At 46.6% G+C, this 21,066-nt stretch overlaps 1 long non-coding RNA gene across 1 annotated transcript in view; it reads right to left on the reverse strand.

Annotated features, from left to right (window-relative positions):
- Positions 1-12,329: 12,329 nt before the first annotated feature.
- The window catches only part of LOC100969703 (uncharacterized), a 61,088-nt gene continuing 52,351 nt past the window's right edge, over positions 12,330-21,066 (reverse strand). The window contains exon 5 of the long non-coding RNA XR_010109960.1: positions 12,330-14,075. This is a non-coding gene — a long non-coding RNA (uncharacterized LOC100969703). The remainder of the gene's footprint in view (positions 14,076-21,066) is intronic.

Genomic DNA, 21,066 nt, shown 5'->3' on the forward strand with positions numbered 1-21,066 from the left:
ATATTCAGAGTGACATTTTAAACAAGCAAATCTGATCCTATCACTTACCTGCTTAAAACTTTTCCAAGGATGTTCATTACATCATTGTTTGAACTGGTTTATTTTTGAGACGGAGTCTCGCTCTATCGACCAGGCTGGAGTGCAGTGGTGTGATTTCGGCTCACTGCAAGCTCCACCTCTGGGTTCATGCCATTCTCCTGCCTCAGCCTCCCGAGTAGCTGGGACTACTGGTGCCCACCACCATGCCCAGCTAATTTTTGCACTTTTAGTAGAGACGGGGTTTCACCGTGTTAGCTAGGATGGTCTCGATCTCCTGACCTTGTGATCCGCCCGCCTCACCCTCCGAAAGTGCTGGGATTACAGGCGTGAACCACCGCGCTGGGCCTGAACTTGTTAAAAAATGAGAACCAACCTAAATGTCCAGCAGCAGCAGGATGGTTGAATAGATTACATTGCGTCCATATAATAGGCACACAATCCAGCCAGGAAAACTATTGGAGCAGTCGTATGTACGCTGATATGGGCTGGGTTCCATGGTCTATTCTTTTCCTATGGAAAAAAGCCAGGTACAGGATTGTGAATACCTGGCCGGGCACGGTGGTGCACGCCGTAATCCCAGCATTTTGGAAGGCTGAGGCGAGTGGATCACCTGAGGTCAGGAGTTCGAGACCAGCCTGACTAACATGGTAAAACCCCATCTCTACTAAATACAAAAAATTAGTGGAGTGTGGTGGCACATGCCTGTAATCCCAGCTACTTGGGAGGCTGAGGCAGGAGAATCACTTGAACCCGGGAGGCAGAGGTTGCAGTGAGCCGAGATCATGCCATTGCACTCCAGCCTGGGCAACAAGTGCGAAACCCTGTCTCAAACAAATAAATAAATAAAAATAAATAAATTGTGGATACCTTTTGGGTATAAAGGCATACAATATAGGGAAGGGTACATAGTACACTGACCACAGTAGTTGTCTCAGCAGGCTGAGATTGTGTAGTGGGATGGAAAGTTAATTCACTCTGTTTTGTAGTGGTTCTCAAAGTTCTGCGTTTGAAGAACCCCTCAAAGTTCAGGACCCCTCTATACTCTAAAAATTACTCAGTGTCCCCAAAAACATTTTCATTAATGAGGGTTATCAGAAATTAAAGCTAAGAAATTTAAAAAATATTTACATATTAATTCATTTAGAAATAACAACAATAGGCCAGGCAAGGTGGCTCGTGCCTGTAATCCCAACACTTTGGGAGGCCGAGGCAGGCTGATCACTTGAACTCAGAAGTTCGAGACCAGCCTGGCCAACACAGTGAAACTCCATCTCTACAAAATATACAAAAATTAGGCCGGGCGCGCGGTGGCTCATGCCTGTAAACCCAGCACTTTGGGAGGCCAAGGCTGGTGGATCATGAGGTCATGAGATCAAGACCATCCTGGCTAACATGGTGAAACCCCGTCTCTACTAAAAATACACAAAATTAGCTGGGTGTGGTGGCACACGCTTGTAGTCCCAGCTACTTGGGAGGCTGAGGCAGGAGAATGGTGTGAACCCGGGAGGCGGAGCTTGCAGTGAGCCGAGATGGTGCCACTGCACTCCAGCCTGGGCAACAGAGCAAGACTCCATCTCAAAAAAAAAATTATGTATATATACACACAAAAAAATTAGGTGTGGTGGTGGTGTGTGCCAGTAGTCCAAGCTACACAGGAGGCTGAGACTGGAAAATCACTTAAGCCCAGGATGCGGAGGTTGCAGTGAGCCGAGATTGCCACTGCACCCCGGCCTGGGCAACAGAGTAAGACCCTGTCTCAAAAACAAAACAAAAAACAAAGAAAGGAAATAACAACAATAAAGCAATTATATGTTAATATAAATGACAGTTTTGTAAAAAGTAACTATTCTTTCCAAAACAAAAACATTTAGTGAGAAAAATGACTTTGTTTTGCATTTTTGCAAATCTCTTTAATATCTGACTTAATTGAAAAATCTTCATTCTCATATCTGTTTCTGCATTCGATCTATCAGAATACATTGTTTTGGTTGGAGTATGTGAAGAAAATTCATGTCAGTAAGATATGTAGTTAGAAAAAAGAGACTTTAAATAGCCTTTTGTAGGTATTCTTTGATAGCACATCGAAACTGGACAAGCAGCAGTTTCTCAAAGCAATGTAGAATCTGAAACCATAGCAATGACATATTCATACTGTTACATTAAAACTCATTGTTCTGGCTGGGCGCTGTGGCTCATGCCTGTAATCCCAGCATCTTGGGAGGCTGAGGCCAGACGTATTACATGAGGCCAGGAGTTTGAGACTAGACAGGCCAACATGACAAAACCCCGTCTCTACTAAAAATACAAAAATTAGCTGGGTTTGGTGATGCACATCTGTAATTCTAGCTACTTGGGAAGCTGAGGCACAAGAATTGCTTGAACCCGGGAGGCAGAGGTTGCAGTGAACCGAGATTTCGCCACTGAACGTCAGCCTGGGTGACAGAGCAAGACTGTCTCAAACAACAAAACAAAACAAAAGCCATTGCTCTCTCTTGTCCCCCCACTTTTTTTTTTAAGACAGGGTTTCACTCTGTCACCCAGGCTAGGGTACAGTGGCTTGATCATAGCTCATTGCAATCTCAGACTCCTGAGCTCAAGCAATCCTCCTGTCTCAGCCTCCTTAGTAGCTGGAACTATAGGTGTGTGCCACCACACCTGGCTAATTTTTTATTTTTTAAAATAAAGATGGGGTCTTGCTATGTTGCCCAGGCTGGTCTCCAGCTCTTCGCCTCTAGTGATCCTCCCACCTCTACCTGCCAAAGTGTTGGGATTACAGGCATGAGCCACTATACTCGGCCCTGTCTTGTACCTTAAGTGAATCTTTTATGTGAGTGTAGTTTTGTAACATTATGCATTTGTCATTTGGAAAGTACTGATAGAGTTATGCAGATCATCCAATTTTTGACACATTTTGTTAGACAATATTGAAAAATCGTGTGTGTTAATATCACTACTAATCTCATAAGAAAATTGTTTAAGTAAGGCTGGGCACGGTGACTCATGCCTGTAATCCCAGCACTTTGGGAGGCCGAGGTGGGTACATCACCTGAGGTCAGGAGTTCAAGACCAGCCTGGCCAACATGGTGAAACCCCATCTTTACTAAAAATACAAAAATTAGCCAGGTGTGGTGGCGTGTGCCTGTAATTCCAGTTACTCAGGAGGCTGAGGCAGGAGAATCGCTTGAACCCAGGAGGCAGAGGTTACAGTGAGCTGAGATTATGCCATTGCACTCCAGCCTGGGTGACAGAGCAAGACTCCATCTCACACAAAAAAAAAAAAAAAGAAAAGAAAGGAAAAAACAGTGTTTAAGTACTTAGAAGCTTGTTAAGCTCACAATGGTGGATACACATTTTCCAAAATTCTAACTTTTGCTTGAAAGCTCAAATTTTATCATTGGCAACAAATGCTGTCAGTTGCTTTTATGGAGTGACAGTTTCACTTTATTTATTGTTGAGAAATGTCTGCTAAATACCAGGTGGAATAACCATAGTTTGTCAGTCTTTCAAGTAAAAATGGTGTTCTATGAAAAAAGCAGCTAGTTTGGCTGACAACTCAGACAATCACACAAGCGCTTTTCCTTAGAGAAAAGCGCTTTGGTAAGCAGCAGAAGTGCTTTCTACATACTCCTCCTTTCATCACACAAAATATCAAGCATAGAAAGATATATACTGCTCACAGATTGAGAGTTAATAAAAGTATTTTTTACTGTTCCATCAAGGTCATTCATAAATGAAATGTTTTTAAATTGCAAATACATGGCAATGAAGAATACAATGCTAGCCTGGGCAACATACTGAGACACCGTCTCTACAAAAAATAAAAAAATAGCCAGATGTGGTGGTACGTGCCTGTAGTTCCAGCTAATTGGAGGCTGAAGTGGGAGGATCGCTTGAGCCCAGGATGTCAAGGCTGCAGTGTCAGGGAGGAAAAACGTTTTGTCTGCACTCAGGTTCATTGATTAGAGGTCTGTGAATAAAACTGACAAAGGACAGAATAACAGGAGAAAAGGCACACAACTTTTATGAATATTTACCTGCATGAGAGTTCACAGAAAAGAACTGAAACTCAAAGAAGTCATTAGACATGGGGACTTACACAACATTTTAACAAAGGAAAGAGGGTTTGGGCATCAAGGGTGACAAATTGTGGGGAAGTGGCTAGGAAATATATGGGGGAACGAATGGACGATAGAGGTTATTTTAGTAAGGTCTGTTTATGCAAAATCATCTTGGTATTCACAAAGGGAAATTTATGCCCTGTTTTTTGCAGCTAAGAGGAAAGCAGAGAACTCATCCTGCAACTGTTGATTCCCAGTTGCATTCCACTCAAAATAGTTCTTCTGCCAAAGTGGCTTATTTTGGAGTGGCATATTTTGATCCTCTCAGGCACTACTGCCTTAACTTGTGTTGAAGCAATGACACGTTCACTCGCCATTGCTTTCAAGCAGTCAGTCAAATGATAACACATCATTTGAATGAAAAGGGCATAGAATGTCTGAGTATTACTATAAACATAGTTTTGACCTTGCAGATCTCTAAGTATCTTGGGGACCTCCAGGGTCCATAGGCCATACTTTGACAACACTGCTGTTCCGTATTGTATTACTTGTTTACTTACTTTAACCAACAAATAAATAATTTTTTCAGACAGGATCTTGCTCTGTTACCCAGACTGGTGTGCACTGGCATAATCATAACTCACTGCAGCCTTGACCTCCCGGGCTCCATTGATCCTCCTGCCTCAGCCTCCTGAGTAGCTGGGGCTACTGGCGCATGCCACCATGCCCAGCTAATTTTTGTATTTTTTGTAGAGTTGGGGTTTCACCATGTTGCCCAGGCTGATCAGAAATTCCTGGGCTCAAGTAATCCTCCCACCTGGCCTCCCAAAGTGTTCAGATTACAGGTGTGAGCCACCACACCCAAATAAACAATTTTAAAGCACCTCTTCCATGGCTCTCTACTGCTGAGTGTAAAGTACAGATGCCTTGGCCTAAGATCCAAAGCCTTAAGTGACTGGCCTTTGCCTCTTTGCCACTGGCATGTCCTCGCTCTTTATCCAAACACAGGTCAAGCCACAGAAGTTACTGGGATTCCCAGAACGTATTTGCATGCGTTTCTGTCCCTGCGTCCATCACCATTTTCTCCCAAGCATTCTTTAAGCCCAAGCTCCACAGTCAATCTCTCTGACTCCTCCAAGAAAAGGCCATTGCAGCCATGATTAGTGAAGGGCTGCAGATACACAAGTAAGGTGGGATGCACTGCAACTCACCTAGCATCCTCCCAGGGCTTACTCTGCCATAGGATCTCTGGTGCCAGACCTAAAAATGTGTGCGGAAGGAATGGAGGCAGGTGCTGGGGAGAGGGGAGGCCTGCCAGGAATTCTAGAATGCACCAAAAAAGGCCACTTCCTTCTGTTGCCAAGGTCCTGGGTCTCTATGCTTTAGGGCAAGGGTGTCTGGGGATGGTCCTTGTGAGGGGCGACTGGGGACCCTAGTGGGGCAGGCCTAGGGCTGCCAGATAAAATATAGAAAGCTTAGTTAAAATTAGATTTAAGATAACAAATACTGTTTTAGTATAAGTATATCCCAAATACTGCATAGAACCTCCTCATCCTAAAAAAAAATTCAATGTTTATCTGAAATTCAAATTTAATGGAGTCCTGTATTGTTGTTTGGTAAATCTGGCAATCCCGTGCAGGCCTTTGCTATTCAGCTCGCTGAGCAAAGTGGCCCCTCTTCACTTACCTTGCCACCTACCAGACCTTCCCAGACCTGGTCCTGGCTGCCTCCAGGCAGCACAGCCCACTGAAAGGAACCCTTTCCGTCCCAAAGCTGCCCAGAGCCTGAGAACAGAAGCAAACTGTGCGCTTGGATGGATATGGCGGATTAGGCTATGCCTTTGGAGAACTAACTCCTCTCGGAGAAGGGGGCTCTCTCTCACAGCCAGGACCTTCTGGGGGTGCCTATGCGGAGACGCCCTCCTTCCTTGACCCACTTCTTCTCCCCACTCCCCGCTGCTGCCCAGCCCTCTCTCTAACCTTCCTGAGCTGCTATCTCTGCAACTCCCCCTGCCAGGACTGGCTATCAATCCCTTCAGAAACTAAAGCCCAGTCCAGCCCCTGGGAGGCCTCCTGGGTGTCTGGGATTCCCCTGGTGGGATGCATCTGGCCTGAGGTTGGAGACAATGATGCGTTCTTCCTCCCAGCCAGTGGCTTCTCTACCAGCCAGACTGCTTTGCCTTTTCTCCTTTTAAGGACCTGAGGGCAAACTCTCCTTCCCTCTGGGAGGACTTCTTTCTTCCAAAGGTCCCAGAGGGGGGTGTGTCCTTTAGCTTGAGGCCCTCGCTTTCCTCCATTCTCATGACCTTGCCCCCTTCCCTGTGGAGGGTCTTGTTATGCTGAAGGCACCTTTCCCTCCTTCCGGGCTGGCGTTCCTAGCATCCCCATGGAAACCGAAAATGCCTCCTGCAGAACCATCTGGCCACATGGCTCCAATCTGCCCTCTCTCCCACCCCCGGTTTCCCCTCCTGGAAGTGGGACACAGGGAAAGAGCCTTAGGCAAGGCATCCCTGGCGTGCCTCAGTCCCTGAGGCATAATAATATAGTGATTGTTGCTGTTTCATGCCACTAAGCCTTGGGGTGTTTTGTTACATAACTGTAACTGGAATGTATTTGATCACAGGCTCCATCCTGCGCCAGGAGCAGCCTCGGGTTCGCGTGTGTGGGAGCTGCAAAATGCCTGTACAAACTTCTATACCCTCCCCATGTCCCTTTGCACAAACAGCCCCCATTGGCCATCCTTTGGGCCTAGAAGTTCATATCCTGCTGCCTGTTCATGTCCTGGGAAGCAACGTGGGTTGGAGGCCAGCTGAGCTCCGGAAAGTGGGCTTGGGGTCTAGAAGAAGGTCTTGGGCTCCACATGGGTTCAAGCCTTAGTCCCAATGGGCCGAGGAGCAGAAGAGGACCACAGTGAGGTTCTCTAAAGCATATGGCTTAGACAGGGGCCCCATGCCACAGCTAAGGGCAGTACTAGCTGAGCACTTCATATCTTTCATCTCTTGTTTGTTTGCTTGAGAGAGAGGATCTCCTTCTGTTGCCCATGCTGGAGTGCAGTGACTATTCACAGGCGCAATCACAGCTCACGGCAGACCCAAACTCCTGACCTCAGGTGATCCTCCCACCTCAGCCTCCCAAGTAGCTGGGACTACAGACATAAGCTACTGCACCCAGCACTATCCGTCATCGCTTGATCCTCACCCAGTCCTGTTCCATTGGGCTTATCGTCTTCATTGCCCCAGTGAGAGCACCAAGGCTCATAGAAAAGCCAGTCGCTTGCCCAGGGTCCTGGGACGTATGTCTGAAGCCAAGGCCAGGAGCTCTCCATTATACCATATGGCCTCAAAGGCCCTCCTTGGTTCAAAGACACTTGATGGAGCATTTTGTAGAAACATCATCTCCTTGGCTTTGTTTAAAATCAACATCACCACCCACAGCCCCCCACCACACACACACAAAAAATATATCTGTGCACAGTGGCTCACGCCTGTAATCCTAGCACTTTGGGAGGCCAAGGCAGGCGGATTGCCTGAGCTCAGTAGTTCAAGACCAGCCTGGACAACACAGCAAAACCCCATCTCTACTAAAAATAGAAAAATATTAGCCAGGTGTGGTGGTGCATGCCTGTAGTCCTAGCTTCTTGGGAGGCTGATTCAGGAGAATTGCTTGAATCTGGGAGGCAGAGGTTGCAGTGAGCTGAGATCACATCACTGCACTTCAGCCTGGGTAACAGAGCGAGACTCTCTCCAAAAAAAATAATAATAATAATAATAATAATAAAATAAACTTCAAAACTAAAACAACTTCAGGCTAACTGGGAAAACTGAAATAGGAAGACCTCGCCTTGACCCTAGGGAATGAAGCCAAAACTCAGAGGGCTGGAGGTATCCAGCTGCCTAGCTGCTGTCCAGCCAGGAGCACAGTTTCTTTGGAGGTCCCCAAACCATGCTGGTGGAGCCTCATCTATCTCTTTAGCTCCCCATCAAAGGGATCACTTTATCAGCTGCACAGTCTTTAAGCCCAACATCCACAGCAGGACTCTCTTTTAAAACAGTTTGGCCTTGAGAGAGGCAGTCCGCTTGTTATCTATGTTTTGTTTTGTGTTGGCTTCCTGGCGAGTTATCAGGGAGACTTTGGTTTCTTTGTCTTCTGTTATCTCCCTGCTGGGTTTCAAAGCTGCCCTCTGAGCTGCTGTCAGCCTGAGCTGTGTCTTCCCCTGCAGGGACAGAGAGCCGGAGGTGGAAGGGGCCGCAACTCTACCAGAGCCTTCCCTTCCAGCTGTTGTCTCCTGGGCGCCCACCCCCAGTGCCTGGAACTTGCCAGCTCTCATCAAGGCTGGCTGGGTGTCACTTGTGGCTTCTCCAGGGGCATATAACATCAAGAGAGTGGGCCTCATAGGGCCAAGATCGGAGGAAAGGAGGGGGGTTTGAAACACCCTTTACAAAAATTATAACTAAGGAAATTATGACAGTGAAAGAGATCAGACCTAACTGACTCCATCTTGCTTCTAACCTTTAAGTTGTCCTGGTTCATTCCTGGACATAGACAGAACTAACTTTGGGAAGGAATTCAGTTTATGGTTTGACTCGGAAACAAAATTGATAATAGACCTTTCCTGAAAAGACCCCCTTCTTGCCTAGGACCCGCCTTTGCACAACTAACAAATTAGCTACAAGATGAGAAGCTGTGGTTTAGGGGTCATGCAGCCTCTGGCTCCAAGAGTCTGAACCTCCCCAAATTGCTCCTGTGGATAATATCACTATTGTAAAACCTAGATCAGCACTTGAGATATTTTGCAGACCCTGCACTGGGTGGATCAACTGATACCACCCAGACTGGTAATCTGGCTCAACCAGTTCTGCCATCCTACCCAGGAACAGAAGACAGCAAGAAAACATCACTTAAATCCCCTATTCAATCCATCTCCAACCTAACCAATCAGCACTCCCCGCCTCCCAAGCGGAGTTTGGGAGTTACCCACCAAATTATCTTTTAAGACTCTGATCCCCATATGCTTGGGAAGACTGATCTGAATAATAATAAAACTCTGGTTTCACCCACAGCTGGCTCTGTGTGAATTACTCTTTCTCCATTGCAGTTCCCCTGTCTTGATAAATCGGCTCTATCTAGGCAGTGGGCAAGGTGAACCTATTGGGCAGTTACATGTTCACAGAGCAGCCACTTTCTTTAAAATTGAGGGGCTGAGAGTGGTGGTTCATGCCTGTAATCCCAGCATCTTGGGAGGCCGAGGCAGGTGGATTACCTAAGGGCAGGAGTTTGAGACCAGCCTGGCCAACATGGTGAAACCCCGTCGCTACTAAAAATGCAAAAAAATTATCTGGGCATGGTGGCAGTGCTTGTAATCCCAGCCACTCCAGAGGCTGAGGCAGGAGAATCACTTGAACCCGAGAGGTGGAGGTTGCAGTGAGCTGAGGTCACGCCATTGCACTCCAGCCTGGGCAACAAGAGCGAAACTCTGTCTTGAAAAATAAATAAATAAAATAAACTTGGGGAAACCAACATAGACTTGTCACTTTACCTTTATATGTTTGTTTGCCAACTACAATACAAAAAGCAACTTATATTGCTTAAAAAGAAAGAGGACGTTTTAACTCCCAGTGAATAGGAAGAAGCCCTTTGACCCTGAAGTCCTGTGAAGGGAAACAGGCTTAGAAAAGTTGGCCCTCCTCAGGAGATTGCCAAGTAGTTTAAGGTTTGGGGGAAATTAAACTCTTCCCAGTTTGGGGGATGCATCTGAGGGGAGTATCCTGGGGCATAGTGATGCAATTACCCGTCAGTGAAAAGAAGACAAAGGAGGAAAAAAGGAAACAGCTCTTTTTTTCTTTCTCCAGAGTCTGAGGCTCAAAGGAATTCCAGTGATTTAGGATGCACTCGTGAGGAGTGCAGGCGGAAAATGATTGGTTACCCATCTGGAAAGGGGAAAAACATGTCCCTTTGTTCCTTTCTCTTTCCAGTGAATACCCAGGGTACATAAGGAAGATAAAAAAAAGGCATCCCTTTCTTTCTTCTGATCTTATATCCCCAAGTTGCAGAAACTTTGCAGGTGCCACCCATGGGTGCAAGTGTGACCTTCACCCATGTAGCAGGGAGGCCTAATGGGTAGGGATATTCGCACTTACCTATGTGCCACCCTATCCTCCTGCTGTTGGTAACCTTTGGGTTCCCTATACCTTCTCTATGCCATGGATGTGAGCATGACTTCCATCCATGAAGCAGGAGGGCCTAGTTGGCAGGAATTAGTCATGCTCACCTGCGCTGTGCCTCCTTCCTGAGGTCAAGCTTCTCCGCCCTGCAGAACATAATTTGGCCACAGCTTTGTGCAAAGGAATATGAGATGTTTTTTCTGTGTCTCATGGTGCCTTGGCACTACATTGGCAACCAAGGAAATGACAGGGACATTTTTGCCATGAATTTACTTGCAGATACCAAGGCACACTTTACCTCATCTGTGCTACTCTTAACCTTCCAGTTTATACTTTTGATGATTAAGCCAAATGCTCATTCTACCCAGTAATATCTGTGGTTTGCAACAACATCCTTAACATTTAACACTGTATATAAAGAAGAGATAGGAACCATGAGAGCCATGAAAGAAAGAAAGAAAGAAAAGAACAATAGGAAAGACTGGAGGTCCTAGGGCCGACACCCTTATGGGCGGTTGGGGCCTGGAGTTAGTCAAGGAGCCTTTGGATAACACCAAGATGTGGCCTTGGTGAGATACCCTCAGTTGCCCCAGGACCTCCTTCTGGTCCCATGCGATGGCTAGACCTCCATGAAGGGAAACTAGATTGGAACAAAGCCAACATTTCCAACACCCAAAGGTGATGGGGGATTGACATTGTCCTCCCCAGCAAGCCTGTCCTCCATTTCTTAAGTCTGGCAGCTGTGCTAGTTGCTTTTAATTGGCTGACAGAGGCCTGGTATTTTTTCTTTCATTTTGGCTACTGTGGAGTCTGAAAAAAGGACAGAATGAGCAGATCCAGCCAGGCACAGCAGCTCATGCCTGTAATCCCAGCACTTTGGGAGGTCAAGGCAGGCAAATCACTTGAGGTCTGAAGTTCGAGACCAGCCTGGCCAACATGGTGAAACCCCACCTCTACTAAAAATACAAAAATTATTATAGGTGTTATGGCACGTGCCTGTAATTCCAGCTACTTGGGAGGCTGAGGCAGGACAATCACTTGAACCTGGAAGGTGGAGGCTGCAGTGAGCCAAGATCACACCACTGCACTCCAGCTTGGGTGACAGAGTGAGACTCCATCTCAAAAAAAAAAAAAGAAAAAAGTAAGAAAGAAAAGATCCACTTTTATTCACCCTTCCACAGATCCTGGATGAGCCCCCAAAATGTTACGGGATCCTTGGGGTGTCACTTTGCCAGCTGGAAACCTCTGTGGCCAGTGGCACCTTTGCCCGAGTTTTTCTCTGGCCTGCTGGGCTCATTCTGCCCACTCACACTGGCAGGCTGCTCTTGGCTCACGCTACCGGCCTGGATCCCACACCTGCCAGGGGTGAGCCAGGCGTAGTGTAGCGAGGGGTATGTGACCGAGCATGGGCTCCAACCACTGTGCACAGCCAGGCACTCTGGCTGCAGCAGGGTGAGCAGCTCCAGGTGCTGGCATGGGCAATGGCTTCCTGCAAGGCTGCAGCTGGACCAGGCATACCATAAGTAGCTACCACAGTTGATGCTGGGGAATGTTATGGTGCCCAGAAGCTTGGAGATGCCAGGAACCACAGAGCCCTAAAGAGGGTGTCACGGCCCTGGTTTGGGGAGCTCCTAGGTCTAGGCTCCCTGAAGGGCTGTAGCTCTTCTCTCCTCTCTTCTCTCCTTCTTGTCATGTACAACATGGTGAGCAAGGGGCATGTTTCAGCCCTGTTCGTGTTGTAGCTCTTTTAGCCCTGTCATTTGGCAGGTCCCAAGTTCTTGTCCTGCATCCAGGAAGAATGAGGTATGCAGACAAGTGAAGGGTGAGCAAGATGAAGAGAAGCTTTATTGAGTGACAGAACAGCTTAGAGGAGACCTGAAATAGGTAGCTCCTTTCTGTAGCCAGGTGTCCCAATGAGTGTTCAGCTCTCAGCAGAGAGGGTAGCTCCTCTCTGCAGCTGGTCATCATGTTGTCTCTTCAGCTCTCAGCAGAGAGGGTAGCTCCTCTCTGCAGCTGGTTGTCCCATCATCTTCTCAAGTCTGGCTGAGTCCAGGGCTTTTATGGGCCTCAGAGGGGAGGAAGCGCATGTCAATTGGTCCATGGGAAACCATGTGCAGCCCCAGAAAAAGCATCACAAGTTCCCACTCTGGTTTGTGGGACCAGCAGTGTAGTCCCCAGCTACAGGCCCTCCCCAGCTTCAAGGTGAGGCTTCACTGGGGAACTTTTCCTTTCTGCCCAGGAGCCTGTCTCCTGCCTCTGTTCATGATGTCCAGGCTGTTCATACCAAAGGGCACCTGGAGGCCAGTGCCAAGCTGCCCTCAGCACCCCCTTGGCCTCCCTCTGGTGCTCGCTGGTGCCCAAAGTCAGGAGGGGGCTAAGGTGGCAGGGGGCTGGCGTGTTAACACTGCCCTGAGCGTACACACACATGGCTGGGTTGCGACAGTGCCCAGGCTTGGCCCCAACCTTGCTCTGAGATCGGAGCAGTTGCTAGGAGTTGACAGAGATCAGGCAGTGAGATAAGACACCTCAGAGCCTGCAGGGGGAAGGGGGTGGCCTTCCTAGGGCTCCATGAGTGCAGAGAGGCCTGGGTCCACAGCTGCAGCTGAGTGGCTGCAGCTGCTCCTTGGGAGGGTGGGGCTTCTACCTGCTCCCAGCCCCCAAAAGCACAGGGAGGCCTGGGTCCACAGCTGTGACTTGGGTGGCCACAGCCACGCCCAGGAATGCCAGGCCCCTGTCTGCTCCTGGCTCTCACTGGCTCCTTGGAGTGTGGCACTGGCCTGGGCCCAGCTTCATATCAGGGCCCCTTTCTGCCCACCCCTCCATGCTCAATTACACTGCTCCCCCGTCAGTGGGTGACTCAGCCCAGCCTCATCACAGTGGCTCCCAGGGCAGTGGACTCTAGGGGGCTCCCAGGGACAGGCTCCAGGGACTGCCTGCCTCCTGTCTGCATTTTCCCTGCAGCAGTCATGGGCAAGGTGCAGGTGGTGCTGTAGCCCCAGTCAACCCCACACAAACAAACCAAATGCTCTTGGGGCTGGCCCCAAGAGTCCCCAACTGTGCCCTTGGCCAGGCATGCAAGGTTGTGACCACGGTGGAGACTCTGGGTCTGGGAGCAGGTTCTGCCCAGCCATGAGAGGATGGGGGTGGTGCAGCTGACTGCCTCAGGGATGCAGGGCACAGGGGACATGGGGCACAGGAGTCCCACTACTGCCACTGCTGCTCCCACAGCTGCTCCTGCCACCACCGCCCATGCCTCCCTGCTGCAGCCAGTGTGATGGCAGCAGCCACTTTAGATGGCCCCCTGCTGCCATCAAAAGCAGAGGCCAGGCACCGTGGCTCATGCCTGTAATCCCAGCACTTTGGGAGGCTGAGGCAGGCAAATCATGAGGTCAGGAGTTCAAGACCAGCGTGGCCAACATGGTGAAACCCCATCTCTACTAAAAATACAAAAAATTAGCTGGGTGTAGTGGCAGGAGCCTGTAATTCCAGCTATTCGGGAGGCTGAGGCAGGAGAATCGCTTGAACCCCGGAGGCGGAGGTTGCAGTGAGCTGAGATCGTGCCACTACACTCCAGCCCAGGCAACAGAGCCAGACTCCATCTCAAAAAAAAAAAAAAAAAGCACAGCAGAATTTTTTAAGAACATTGTTCTGTTCAAAAAAAAATTGTAAAGGGTTATAAAAGGTTTATAAGAATCTTACCTTGGCTGGGCGCGGTGGCTCACGCCTGCAATCCCATCACTTTGGGAGGCCGAGGTGGGTGGATCACAAGGTCAGGAGATCGAGACCATACTGGCGAACACGGTGAAACCCCGTCTCTACTAAAAAATACAAAATAAATTAGCCAGGCATGGTAACGGGTGCCTGTAGTCCCAGCTACTCGGGAGGCTGAGGCAGGAGAATGGTGTGAACCTGGGAGGCGGAGCTTGCAGTGAGCCAAGATCACGCCACTGCACTCCAGCCTGGGTGACAGAGTGAGACTCTGTCTCAAAAAAAAAAAAAAAAAAAAAGAATCTTACCTTATGGTCAAGCTAATTAAAACTGGATACACTTATAGAATTTTATTAAAAACTAGCTTTAGCATTAAAGATGCACTAATGCATACATGAAATTTAGTTTTTTTTTGTTTGAAAAAGATTTTTATGTAACATTGAGAGACAATGAAAGATTTTTGTTTGTCTTTTAAGTGAACTACAAAAAGCACTGGTGGGAGGGGAGAGAGAAGAGACAGAGTCAGTTGGCCTCATGTTTTCTTCATTGGGTATTGTTTATAAAGCTGAATCTCCTCTCTATCAGAATAAAGATTTTTCCTTAAAAAAAACAAAAAAAAACAAAAAAGAAACTTTTTTTGAGATGAAGTCTTGCTCTGTCACCCAGGCTGGAGTGCAGTGGCACAATCTTGGCTCACTACAACCTCTGCCTCCTGGGTTCAAGAGATTCCCCTGCCTTAGCCTCCCTAGTATCTGGGATTACAGGCCCATGCCACCATGCCCAGCTAATTTTTGTATTAGTAGAGACAGGGTTTTGGCATGTTGGCCAGGCTGGTCTTGAATTCCTGATCTCAAGAGATCTACCCACCTTGGCCTTCCAAAGTGCTGGGATTACAGGGTGAGCCACAGTACCCAGGCTAAAAAATTTTTGAGTTATTATTTTGGTTAAATGAATGACTTATGGTAACCTAGGATTCTATTTTGTAATACCCAATGTTTTAAGCCTTTGATATTTAACAAACCTTTCAAAATCAAGCTCTAAGTTAAAAAGAGAAAAAAAATTAGGTGCCCTGAAGTCCAAAAAGACATATTCAGCTTATTTAATGTATTAATACCATGCAGGAAACATTGTCAAATATAAAATGGTGTTTAACTTTCTTTGGGTTATATTTATATAAATTTGTTTTTAGTATGTGTTGCAAAATTGTATAGGGTTCCTGTAATTCTGATATGCTACAGTATATGTTATTAATAATTATAATTGTTGTGTTGAATTATTGTGTGCCACAGAGGTAACAAATTTCCTTGTCAACTGTGTCTTTGACTGTGGCTTCCCTAAATGCTTTTGTCATCCACAGTCAATTGCTGTCTTTCCTTGGTCCTCTTTAGAAAGTGGTTTTATAATCAGCTATTAAATGTTGACAGGTGCTCTTGAATGAAAGTTTCTGATAACTATGGAGATTATTATTATTATTATTATTATTATTATTATTATTTGAGACAGAGTTTTGCTCTTTTTGCCCTGGCTGGAGTGCAGTGGTGCGATTTTGGCTCACTGCAACCTCCGCCTCCTGAGTTCAAGGGATTCTCCTGCCTCAACCTCCTGAGTAGCTTGAGATTACAGGCGCCCACCACCATGTCTGGCTAATTTTTTGTATTTTTAGTAGAAATGGGGTTTCAACATGTTGGCCAGGCTGGTCTCGAACTCCTGACCTCAGGTGATCCATCCGCCTTGGCCTCCTAAAGTGCAAGGATTACAGGCATTACCCACTGTGCCCAGTCACTATAGAGATTATTACATTACAATAAAGAAAAAAACTTTCAGGACTCTCATGGAGAGCTGAAATGTTCATGAATATCAAGCAGAACAGGAGTTAACTGAATAGACTCAACCAATAGAAAGTTAAAGCAATTTTTTTTTTTTTGCTTAAAAGATTGCTGATCCTTTTTGTTTCTCAGAGTTAAGAAAACTTTTCTTTTGAGCTATTTTCAGCTTTTAACAATTGAGTAAAGTATATTCCTGTGAACAAAATTTGAAGCATATTTGTTTCTCTTTACCCGATTTCTCCAGATTTTGGAAACTATTTGTGAGTATTCTTAACTTAATGGCAATATAGTTATTTGCATAAGTACAATAAGAATGTTTTCTTTTGCAACAGGACACAGTTGGAGAAACTGGTTATTTTACCAAAACTTTGACTGGAATGACGTGCTTTCCTTTAAGGAATTAAACTTGACTTGTAGAGCCAATAAAATCCCCTTGGGAAAACTGGCCTCATACCTTGTCTACACAGTCCCTGTACAGGGTTCCTGATTTGTGATAAGTAAAGAATGTCACTTTCTGAGAGTCCCAGGAGCCCCGAGTTATCTTGGGACCTCAAGAGGAGAGGAATTTACCCAACTCATAGGCATTTGAGGGTACAAACCCATGGCTGGGCTCAGCTTTAAAAAAGTCTTATCTGAGATTCCTTTGGAACACAGTTCCTTCAAAGCCAATTTTTTAAAATTTATTTTTATTTATTAAATATTTTGAGGTGGAGTTTTGCGCTTGTCACCCAGGCTGGAGTGCAATGGCACAATCTCAGGTCACTGCAACCTCTACCTCCCAGGTTCAAACGATTCTCCTGCTTTAGCCTCCTGAGTAGCTGGGATTCCGGGTTCCTGCCACCACGCCTGCAAAGCCAATTTTAAAAGCCTATGTGAGGCCAGGCGCAGTGGCTCATGCCTGTAATCCTAATCCCAGCACTTTGGAAGGCCGAGGTGGGTGGATCACGAGGTCAGGAGTTTGAGACCAGCCTGGCCAACATGGTGAAACCCCGTCTCTATTAAAAATACAAAAAAATTAGCTGGGCATGGTGGTGGGCACCCGTAATCCCAGCTACTTGGGAGGCCTAGGCAAGGAGAATCACTTGAACCTGGGAGGCAGAGGTTGCAGTGAGCCGAGACCGCACCATTGCATTCCAGCCTGGGAGACAGTGTGAGACTCTGTCTCAAAAAAAAAAAAAAAAAAAAAAGCCTGATGTGAAAAATAATTATTCTTGCTGTGCCTTATGCAAATAATCAGACCAAGTATAATACAACTAAAGTTTATTTTCCAAACAAATCAGTCCTATTATAATTTGTTTTTAATAAAAATAAGGACTGCAGAGAGAAAAATTATGTTCCAAAAACTACAGTATACTTATTGTTAGTTGTTTTTGAGTTTTTATTTTTATTTTTCTTCAATTTAGACTAAATCCTGAATGTTTTTTGGACTACAAGTCCCCAAACTAATGCTTTCAAATCTTTACTTCTAAAATGGGGAATTGCACTCCTTATCCTAGAACTCATTATTTGCCTTATAGTACACTGTCAATTTAAATGCTGTACTGAAACTATAGATGATGAAGCCACCATGGCAAAATTATAACTGAGACAGTGAAAGAGATCTGAGCTAACCAAGTCCATCTTGCTTCTAACCTCCAAGCTGTCCTTATTCATTCATGGGCGTAGGCTGAACTGACTTTGGGAAGAATTTGGTTTATAGTTTATAGTTTAAAACAAAGATGATGACAGACTTTTCCCAAGGGAAATCCCTTTCTTGCCTGGGGACCAGACTGCCTTTGTAGGACTAACAAATTAGCCACAAGATTAGAAATTATGGTTTAGGAGTCATGCTGCTGGAGGCTATAAGATTCTGACCCTCCCTAAACTGCTCCTAAGATCGGTGCTTGAGATATTTTACAGACCTAGGACTTGATGATCAGCTGGCACCACCCACATCCATAAACTGGCTCATCTGATTTTGTGGTCCCCACCCAGGAACTGACTCAGTGCAACAACTGTCTCTGACCTGACCAATCAGCACCCCAGTGCTGGCTCATTGGCTTCTCCCCACCCACCAAGTTGTCCTTAAAAACTCTGATCCTGGAATGCTCAGGGAGACTGATTTAAGTAATAAAACTTCAGTCTCCTACACAGCTCACTCTGTGTGAATTACTCTTTCTCTATTGCAATTCCCCCGTTTTGACAAATCAGCTCTGTCTAGGCAGTGGGCAAGGTGAACCCATTGAGAGGTTACAATGAGAATACTAACACCTTTGTCATGAAAGCCCCAGAACCCCAGCTCAGTATGCTGAGTATGTGGGAGTATGCTCAGACAGCTCAGACAGCTGCAAAGCAGTTCCATTCCTCTCACCTTGGGGTCAACACCTACCCGTTCCATGCCCCCTGTCAGCAGGAAGAATCCAGAGCGATTGACAACCTTTTCCCATCTTCATAGCCCACACCTTAAGAATAAGATACTATGAAACCAAAAGGGGGGTATTGAAACTGCCTTTGCAAAAATTATAACTGAGGAAATTATGACAGCAAAAGAGATCAGACCTAACCGACTCTATCTTGCTTCTAACCTTTAAGCTGTCCTGGTTCATTCCTGAGTATAGGCTGAACTAACTTTGGGAAGGAATTCAGTTCATGGCTTGACTCTGAAACAAAATTGATAACAGCCCTTTCCCGAAAAGACCCCCTTCTTGCCTGGGGACCAGTCTGCCTTTGCAGGACTAACAAATTAGCTACAAGATTAGAAATTATGGTTTAAAGACGGGTGCAGTGGCTCACTTCTGTAATCCCAGCACTTTGGGAGGCTGAGGCAGGTGGATCACTTGAGGTCAGGAGTTCAAGACCAGCCTGGCCAACATGGTGAAACCCCATCTCTACTAAAAGTACAAAAATCAGCTGGGTGTAGTGGTACACATCAATAGTCCCAGCTACTCTGGAGGCTGAGGCAGGAGAATCACTTGAACCCAGGAGGTGGAGGTTGAAGTGAGCTGAGATTATGTCATTGCACTCCAGCCTGGGTGACAGAGGGAGGCTCTGTCTCAAAAAAAAAAAAAAAAAAAAAGATTGTGTTCTCTACTCCCAGCCCCACCCTCTCCCAAAAAAGGACAGCTGGCAACCTCGCATGATTCCCAAAGCCTGGGCTACACTGGCCACTGGGCAGATATTAAGACCCAGATCTGAGGAAAGGAGGTTCTTGGAATCTCACAGGGCTGCCTGGTCCTCACACGCATCAGGCTGTTTGCTCACCGTGCTTCCCGTGGCACACTCACACTCACACTCATCATTCACACTCAGGTCAGGCATCTCCTCCTTCCAGCAGGGCTGGCTTCATGGGATGAGAGCTGTGCTCAGTAGGGCCCTGTGCTTAGTTTAATCCTCTGCTGCTGACATCTTGAAATCTGAATAAGAAGCCTTGCACTTTCGTTTTACACTGGGCCATACAAATAATGTAACATACTTCCATAACATCTTTTTCTTTTTTAAAGAATTTTATTAACCATACTATTCCTTGCAAAGCAGGGTGAATTCATAGGCAGTGTGCCCAGAGTTGGCCCATAATATCTTTCTGATGTCACCTCTCAATCTAAGTTGAATCTGGTGCCTCTCCTGGGCTCACACAGCCCCCCTGCTCACTCCCCTCCCTAACAACCCTGATCCCTCTAAACTGTAAGCCTTTACTCACTTATCTGTCTACCCTCTAGACTGAGCTCCTTGAGGGCTGGGGCAGTCTATCTGTACAACACCATACTTAACACACAGTAAGTACTCATTAAATGTGTGCTGAAATGAACAGAAATAGGAAGGCCTGGTCCAGTTCCCTACATGATTCTGGCCAGAGCAGGGTTTAAACCCATGTCTCTTACTTTAGGGCAAAGACAACCCTTGCTACCCTCTCACTCTCCTGATCGATAGCCAAAGGCTAAAATCAACCCAGATCAAAGCCAAATATAAATTTGTTTTTCTGACCTAGGGCCCAAATTAATGTATTTTGTTTTTCTCAAAGGTACTCTGTTGTTTTCTAGAACAGTTCAAGCCAACTAATCCAAAAATCTTAACACTCAAGGGGGAGTGGGGGTCCTGCTGGATCACAGGGGGTTCAAACTGGTTCCAGAGGAACTGGTGAGCTGTGGGCAGTCCACATTCTTATGTGTGTGGGGGGGCGGAGGTTGGGGGGTTCAGTGGGGAATGCTGAGGCTGGATTTTACAGGGGTCAGAAAAGGAAGGGAGGATATGGCTTATACTAGTTCTGCCAAATCTACCATGAAACCTCCTTACAGCCATTCATTCATTCATTCACTCACTCATTCATCCATTCAAACAGGGGATGAGGAGGGTGTGCCAAGCACCAGAAAGGAAGGGCACAGGTCTGCTTTCTAGAGCTGCAGTCTCCATGAAAGAGTTTTTGAAGGATGGAATGACCAGGCCTGGGCAAACTGACTTCTGGACAATTCTGGAGTGTGGGTACAGATGATCAGTGCTTGGCTGGTCAGAAAAGGGAAAGCCAGGAATGTGGGGGAGGTGAAAACAAAATGTTTCTATTCTCTAAATTCACAAAAGGGCAGGGAAGGGAGCGGCCAGGCTCAGTGGCTCAAGTCTGTAGTCCCAGCCTTTTGGGAGGTGGCCAAGGTTGGAGGATTGCTTGAGGACAGGAGTTCAAGACCAGCCTGGGCAACATAGCAAGACCCTGTCTCTACCAAAAATACATAAATTAGCAGGGTGTGGTGGCACATGCCTGCAGTCCCAGCTACTATACTCAGGAGGCCGAGTTGGGAGGACTGCTTGAGCCCAGGAGTTTGAGGCTGCAGTGAGCCATGATCGTGCCACTGCACTCCAGCCTGGGTGACAGAGCCAGACTCTCTCTTTTAAAAGCAAGTAAAAAGGCGGGGGGTGGGGGACTGTTTTGAGAACTAGTCTGAAGCCAGGAACAAGTCACACAGACTTATTTTCAACCTGGTCCAATCAGTCATTGATCACGTTACTTCAGTCCCCTGAGAGCCAACCAATCAGCAACAGCTTCATTCCAGGGACCATGCTTCTGAGAGCCAGCCAATCAGCAAGGGTCTTACTCCAGTGATTTGCTTCTGAAAGTCAGCCAATCCCTAACTGCCAACACTGAAAGTCAGCCAATCTGCACACAGTCCAACTTTTGAAAATCAGCGAATTGCTGAATGCCATGCTTTCCATACCCTATATAATATCAGCTCTAGGGTTGCTTTGGATCTGGGGTTTTTGTAAGTAAAGCTAGATTTTTTTTTTTTTTTCGGTACTGCAAGTACTGAAT

This window comes from Pan paniscus, chromosome 16, assembly GCF_029289425.2.
Source record: "Pan paniscus chromosome 16, NHGRI_mPanPan1-v2.0_pri, whole genome shotgun sequence".
NCBI classification, from domain to species: domain Eukaryota; kingdom Metazoa; phylum Chordata; class Mammalia; order Primates; family Hominidae; genus Pan; species Pan paniscus.